General features: G+C 51.3%; 1 pseudogene; it reads left to right on the top strand.

Moving 5' to 3' along the window:
* The first annotated feature begins 2252 nt into the window (after nucleotides 1–2252).
* LOC124670126 lies at nucleotides 2253–4534 on the top strand (annotated as a pseudogene).
* The last annotated feature ends 2166 nt before the right edge of the window (nucleotides 4535–6700 follow it).

Consider the following 6700-nt stretch of genomic DNA (forward strand, 5'->3'; position numbering starts at 1 on the left):
GCTTGCACATACAAAAAGGTGTGCTTGCACATACAAAGAGGTGTACTTGCATATTCTAGCTTCAAAGCTTCAAATATTGTCATGTCTCATACAAAGCTAGAATGTTAAAAATTGATGTGCTTGCATGTTCGGTGTCGTCTTTAATTGGTGTATCTCTCTCAGCAAGGACAAGCAGGTAGGGGACAATGCCAATTTGAGTTTTAAGAAAAGAAAAGAAGGAGGGTGGAGGCCATTTCATCCCTTCTTCATAGTTGGCATTCTGTTTCGTTTTGTTTGTATTCAATATCCATGTGCCTTCCTTATCCAACTTGCTACACACGCAAACTAACTTCCTTGCGAAACCAAGACCAGTTCTCAATAATTTTGCTTCAGTGCCACAATTAGATTCCACTAGCTGTGAGCAATGTTGGAAAGACGCCATATATTGCTTCTGACCTCAAGACAAATAGATAATAGCTAAATATGTCAATGCAACGGAATCATGGAGTGGATGCTTCAACAATTAGCATGCATATATCAAAGTAATGACTGCTAAGCAGAGTACTTATTCCATGGGGCAATTGAAAATACTTCAATTTGCTTAGAAAACACCATTTTTTTTATAAAGGACACTTTATTACGATAAAAAGGTATAAGCATTACACCCGGCCTTTGTATAACTGGAATGCACACAGCCATTCCAATCCACGAGATACAATAAAAGAAAACTTAAGGCTCTCGACAATAGCCACGGTTGAACCAAAAGAGCGTCTATGGAGATTGAGGACCAATCCGTAGATTATGCTCCCATCCGTGTAGGGTAAAAGTATCTCTCGCCGCATCCTCCATCCATGTAGACACTTCCATAAATAGGTCGCGATGCTTCACATGTTGTACGACCATAAATGGAGTGTAGCAGTGTATAAGAGCATCTCCACCAGCGCGCCCCAAATAAGCGCCGATGTTGCGCCGACAATGCGCTATGGGGGGGGGCGCCATCTCCCCAATTTGGGAGAGGTTGCACACACCGGCGACCCCGATAAGAAACCCTGAAAAGGCTGTAAAGAACAGAATAAATTTTAATCAGATAAAAATATTACATAGGCTTCATTTTGAGATAAAAATATTACATAGGCTTCATTTTGAGATAAAAATATTACATAGGCTTCATTTTGAGATAAAAATATTACATAGGCTTCATTTTGAGATAAAAATATTACATAGGCTTCATTTTACATAGTTGCAAAATGTGAAATATCCATGAAATCTATACTAGAGGCTGGTGATGGCCCTTGCCTTGTTCCTTCCGAAGAAAGAACGCCCACTCACCCAAACTAGAGGGTCATGGTTCGCACCTTCATTGATGCAGAGGAAGAACATTCAGAAACCTACACTAGTGACTTGAATTGGAACTCTCAATCTTTGCTGCAAAGAAAGAACATCGACAAATCTCAACTATAGGCTTCTGCTCGTCGCTATTGCCTCTGTCGCTGCTGTTGCCGTGGTAGTGCCTACGACATGATGTGTTGTCAAACACCTTCACCCTGAGCTCGCCGTCGCCTTCCCACTTGAAGTTCACCAAGCAGCCGACCTCGAGACTATGGGTGCGGGCGAACTTCTCCCAGCCACTGTGGAGGAACATATGGCCTTCCCCGTCGAACAACACCTCAAAGTGCACGCTAGCCGCCTCCCGGCCGCCGAGATATTGCGTGAACTTCTCCGGGAGCCTTTTGAACTGAAAGGGTCATCCTTGATGAGGAGGGCTAACTCGAAGAACTCATGGAAGCAGTCCATCGATGGCGAGCGTTGGGGGGGTGGGGATCCTGCACCCCAGGCTCTGCCTCAACGGCCTCGCGGACGCGTCCTCAACCGCGGCCCGTAAAACCGGCTATGGTTCGCTTGGGGGAGATGGTGGACGGCAGCGACAACGCAAGTTTTTGTGTGAGTATGAGAAACTGGGGGAGTCTATCTTGTAAGCAAGAATCGTTGAATTTATACTATATGTTGACCATTATATAGATACATCCCTAGAACTTATCTTCAAGTACATGCTTTGACAAACAAAGGATCAGCCCAAGCCGAACAGAATTGTTATGTAAATTTGTCGAGATCTCAGATTTGTTCTCTGAGCAAAGTCTCGAGTCTTACACAACTCTGTACCACACTACGGTAGAGCAGCGTCACAAGTTACCCTACTGAACTCAAGCTAGCTCTATAAAACCCATAACCACGCACAAATATTCCTCCACCACAAGCTCTCACACGCATCAACAATGGCATCCACCATGTCCATCATCTGGAGCAGAGCCCTGCTAGTTCTGATCCTCGTGCAGTTCACCCACCCAGCCATCACCCCAAAGCCGCATCCATCGAGCTCACACACCTACATCGTCCACACCAATCACCACTTCAAGCCATCCCAGTTCGCCACAGTCGAGCACTGGTACGCGTCAATGGTGGCCACCCACTCCCCTCGCCCCACAAATTCCTCCGCCCGCATCTTATACACGTATGACACCGTGCTGCACGGTTTTGCTGTCCGTCTCACCAACGACGAGGCCCAGCGCATGTCGAGCCTTCCCGGCGTGTCCGGCGTCTACAAGAACAGGGTGTACTACACCCAGACCACGAGATCGCCAGGCTTCCTCGGTCTCAGCCCCGAGAGCGGCGCCTGGCCTGACTCCGAGTTCGGCGACGGCATCATCATCGGCTTCATCGACACCGGCATCTGGCCGGAGCACGCCAGCTTCGACGACAGCGGTCTCGGCCCCGTCCGGCCGACGTGGAGGGAAAATGCATGGACGCGGCGGAGTTCAACGCCAGCTTGTGCAACAACAAGTTGGTCGGCGGCAAGGTCTTCGTCCACGAGCCGGACGGCATCTTCACCCCGCGAGACAAGCTCGGGCACGGCACACACGTGGCCGCGACGGCCGCCGGCTCCAAGGTACCTGGGGCAAACTTCTTGCACTTCGCGGGTGGGGAGGCTTGGGGCGTGGCGCCCAAGGCCAAGATAGCAATGTACAAGGCGTGCAACAAGGCGGGGAGATGCCCTGAATGGTGCATCGCCGCGGCAATCGATGCCGCGGTGAGGGACGGCGTGGACATCATCTCGATGTCCATCAGCGGCAGCAAAGGCCCCTTCTACAAAGACGTCTTCTCCATCGCCACCTTCGGCGCAGAGAGCAGAGGCGTACTCGTCGTCCTCGCCGGCGGCAACGGCGGCCCGGGAGCAGCGACAGTGGGCCACCTCACTCCGTGGATGGTCACCGTCGGCGCCGCCACCATGGACCGAGTGTTCCCGGCGAAACTCATGCTCGGAAGCGGGCTGCTGCTCACCGGGCAGAGTCTCTACACCGTGAAGGCCGAAGGCATGAGCATGATCCCGCTCGTGAACAGCTCCTGCAACCCGGAGGACCTGACTCCCGACAGGGTCGGGGGAAGATCGTCGTGTGCTCGATTGCGGGCGCCTGGAGCGGCATGTATGTGGAGCGGGCTGGTGGAGCCGGCCTAGTTGCGGCGGAAACGTTTGAAAGGTTCAGGGACTCAGTCATGGCCAAAAGGTTCAACCTCCCCGGTCTCATCCTCGGGTACGCTGCGGGGAAGAAGCTGGACGATTACATGTCCTCGGTGCCGTATCCAGTTGCATCGCTAGTCTTCTCCTGCGACACGGTCACCGGGGCCAACAGGGCGCCCATGGTGGCAGGATTCTCGTCCCGGGGCCCCAGCGCCGTGCTCCCCGAGATCCTGAAGCCGGACGTTGTCGCGCCAGGCGTGAACGTCCTCGCCGCTTGGTCCGGTGAGGCCCAACCATTGGAGTCGGAGATCGGCACGAGGAGCTGGGCAGAGTTCAACATCATCTCCGGCACGTCCATGGCGTGCCCGCACGTCGCGGGCGTCGCGGCTCTTATCAAGAAGAGGCACGGCGACTGGACGCCGGCCATGGTGCGGTCGGCGATGATGACTAGCGCCTGGCCGATGGACAACACCGGGAAGCAGATCCTGGATAATGGAGTCGACATCGACGGTGTCGGTGCCGCCGACGCGACGCCGTTTGTGTCTGGGGCCGGCTTCGTCCTTCCACAACGTGCGACGAACCCCGGACTGGTGTACGAGGCTGGCACACAAGATTACGTGGACTTCCTTTGCAGCCTCAACTACACGGTGGAGCAGATGCGGAGGTTCGTGCCCGGCCTGAAGAAGTGCACGAGGACGCTCCCCGGCGGCGTGGCAAATCTGAACTATCCGTCTCTGGTGGTCGTCTTCGACATCAACACCCGCGTCCGCATACTGAAGCGGACTGTGACCAAGGTTTCCGAGCAGCGGCCAGCGGGAGACGTACTTCGTGACTGTGGCGGCACCGGACGGGGTGCAGGTGACGGTCAAGCCGTCGATTCTCGAGTTCAGTAAGCAGAACGAGAAGAGGAGCTACACGGTGGAATTCACGAGCGTAGCCGGAGGCGACATGAAGCCCGCCGGGTGGGGCTTTGGATTCATCAGCTGGTCGAACAAGAAGCATCAAGTCAGGAGCCCAATAGCCTTCAAGTGGGAAAATTGATGTCATGCTGTAATAGAATAACACCTAGTCTATACACTCTGTACTCACTACTCACTACTGTACTCAGTAGTGAACTGATGCCATGGATGGCTATGAGAATGAGTGTATGGGTCATGAGCTGTTTGTTATTTTGTGATCCAAATTCATATACTAAAGGGAGGCTAACTTCTGACGAGCGGAGCGAGGCCCGTCGCCGGAGGTACGCGATTCCTCCCAACAACGCGATGAATGCAGCCTGGAGAAGAGGGAACGAATCCAGCAAGCAACGGATCGATGAATCGATACGCCTCAAACCTGAGCTAGACAATCCTTGATGAACACAAGAACCTTCGAAGCGGATAATCTAGATAAACGGCAGCGCCGTACCCCCGGAGGGATGATACACGTGAACACACGCAATGGGGAAAACCCTAATCTTGAGACTAAACTTGTTCTTCTCTAAACCCTAGCCGTGCCATCTCCTTATATGAGAGGGAGAGGTGGCCGGCCGGCCCCCTTATTGGGCCTAACCTAGTTCGACTTGGACAGGCCCGAGTCAAACGGACTCTATTAAAACCCTAGATGGCCCACAGCATGACCTGGCTACATTATTATCTCCTAATAACAAGATTATAATAAACTACTGGTACAACCTTAGACCCAAATATCATATCAATGGCTGTCCTAGAGTACCAGGCCCGGATATCCATATCACTAGGAGAGTGCAGTTGGAGAGAGACAAAGAGTAGGATTGAATGGTTTGTTGGGAACATGTGGGGCGGTTGAAAGAGCATGCTCTATCCCTAAGGTTTTGTTTGTTTGATCACAACACTTGAATAAGAATTTTACCATATGTGCTCAAGTGTGTAGGAAACAATTTTAGCACTATGGATGATAACCCTTCGTTTGTTTGGATCTTGTATCTGGTTCTTTTGAATTCGGTATGTGATCTTTGCACTTGGTGGAAGAGAACCTGTGAGGAGAAAGGATATTTTGTTGTTGATTTGAAGAAGGAGCTGGAATTCTCTCCGGGTTGGATTATCTGGCCCCCAAGCGGCCAGATGTTCTGGCCAATACACACCAAGGCTTCAAGATGTGTTTTGCTCAGGCGGAACCTTGGCCGGAAGTTTGGGGCTGGAGGTGACATTCATCCCCCCTGTTTTGCAGAAATCCATAGTTTTTCCTTGGCAGGAAGTTGGCTCGAAAATTGTGTGCCGGATGTGATCTACATACGGCCTGCCCTTCACCATGAGGAAGCCGCGCATGCCATCTTATAGGATAGTGCCTGGAAGTTAACTCCTCCGCCCCCAAACATCCGGGGCTGCCGGATCATCCGCTCCATCTGTAGTTGCTGGGCAGGACGAAAGTTCCGGGGGGAGGGGGAGGGAGGACTTCCATTCGGGCACCTCAACATATACAAGGCGCGTACGGGCTATAAAAGGGGGAGCCTTCTTCTTCCTCAAAACAGATCTGAGCACACATAGACTTTCTCTCTCCTCCATTGTTCTTGAGCTTAAATAGAGTGGATCTCCCTCCTTAGCCAACCAAATCCCCCAAAATTTGGGGAATCAAAGGAGGAGGGCTAGATCTACCTATCTACCCAAGAAATTTCGTGATTCTCCTTCTCATTTTTTGTTGAATTAGAAACCCTACATCTCCTTTGTGGGGATCCTTGTTGTTGGAAGAGCTGTATCTAGTTCTAGGTCTTTTTGTGACTAGATCTTGATGTTGTTGGGAACTTCTGTCCTTTGTGGAGTTCGCCCCAACCTTGTGTGAAGGCTAGACACTTCGACTGGCTTTGCTTACTGCAGAATTAGGGACACTTTTGTGGTGTTTCCACGAGGAATAAGTTGGCGCCTTTGTGGAGGTTGGCACCTTTGTGGTGCCACACCTCCTCAACATAGACGTACCTCCTTTTGTGGAAGGAACTACGGGAAACATATCGTGTCTATGTTGTCTCCGCGCTTTTTCCCAGTGGTACTGCTTCCCTTTCTACTTGTCTTGAATTTGGTGTTTCTTGCTTGCATTTCATTTAGGGTCATATTTACTATTCCGCACTCACCGTTACGTTTTCGCAACCAACATCAAAATTGAAAAAGGTAAAATTTGGTAGCTCCTATTCAAACCCCCTCCTAGTTCTTCCTCAACCTTTCAGCGGTGACACTAACGGGCTCGGTACCAGTAGTG

The sequence above is a fragment of the Lolium rigidum genome, chromosome 7 (assembly GCF_022539505.1).
Source record: "Lolium rigidum isolate FL_2022 chromosome 7, APGP_CSIRO_Lrig_0.1, whole genome shotgun sequence".
Classification (NCBI taxonomy): Eukaryota; Viridiplantae; Streptophyta; class Magnoliopsida; order Poales; family Poaceae; genus Lolium; species Lolium rigidum.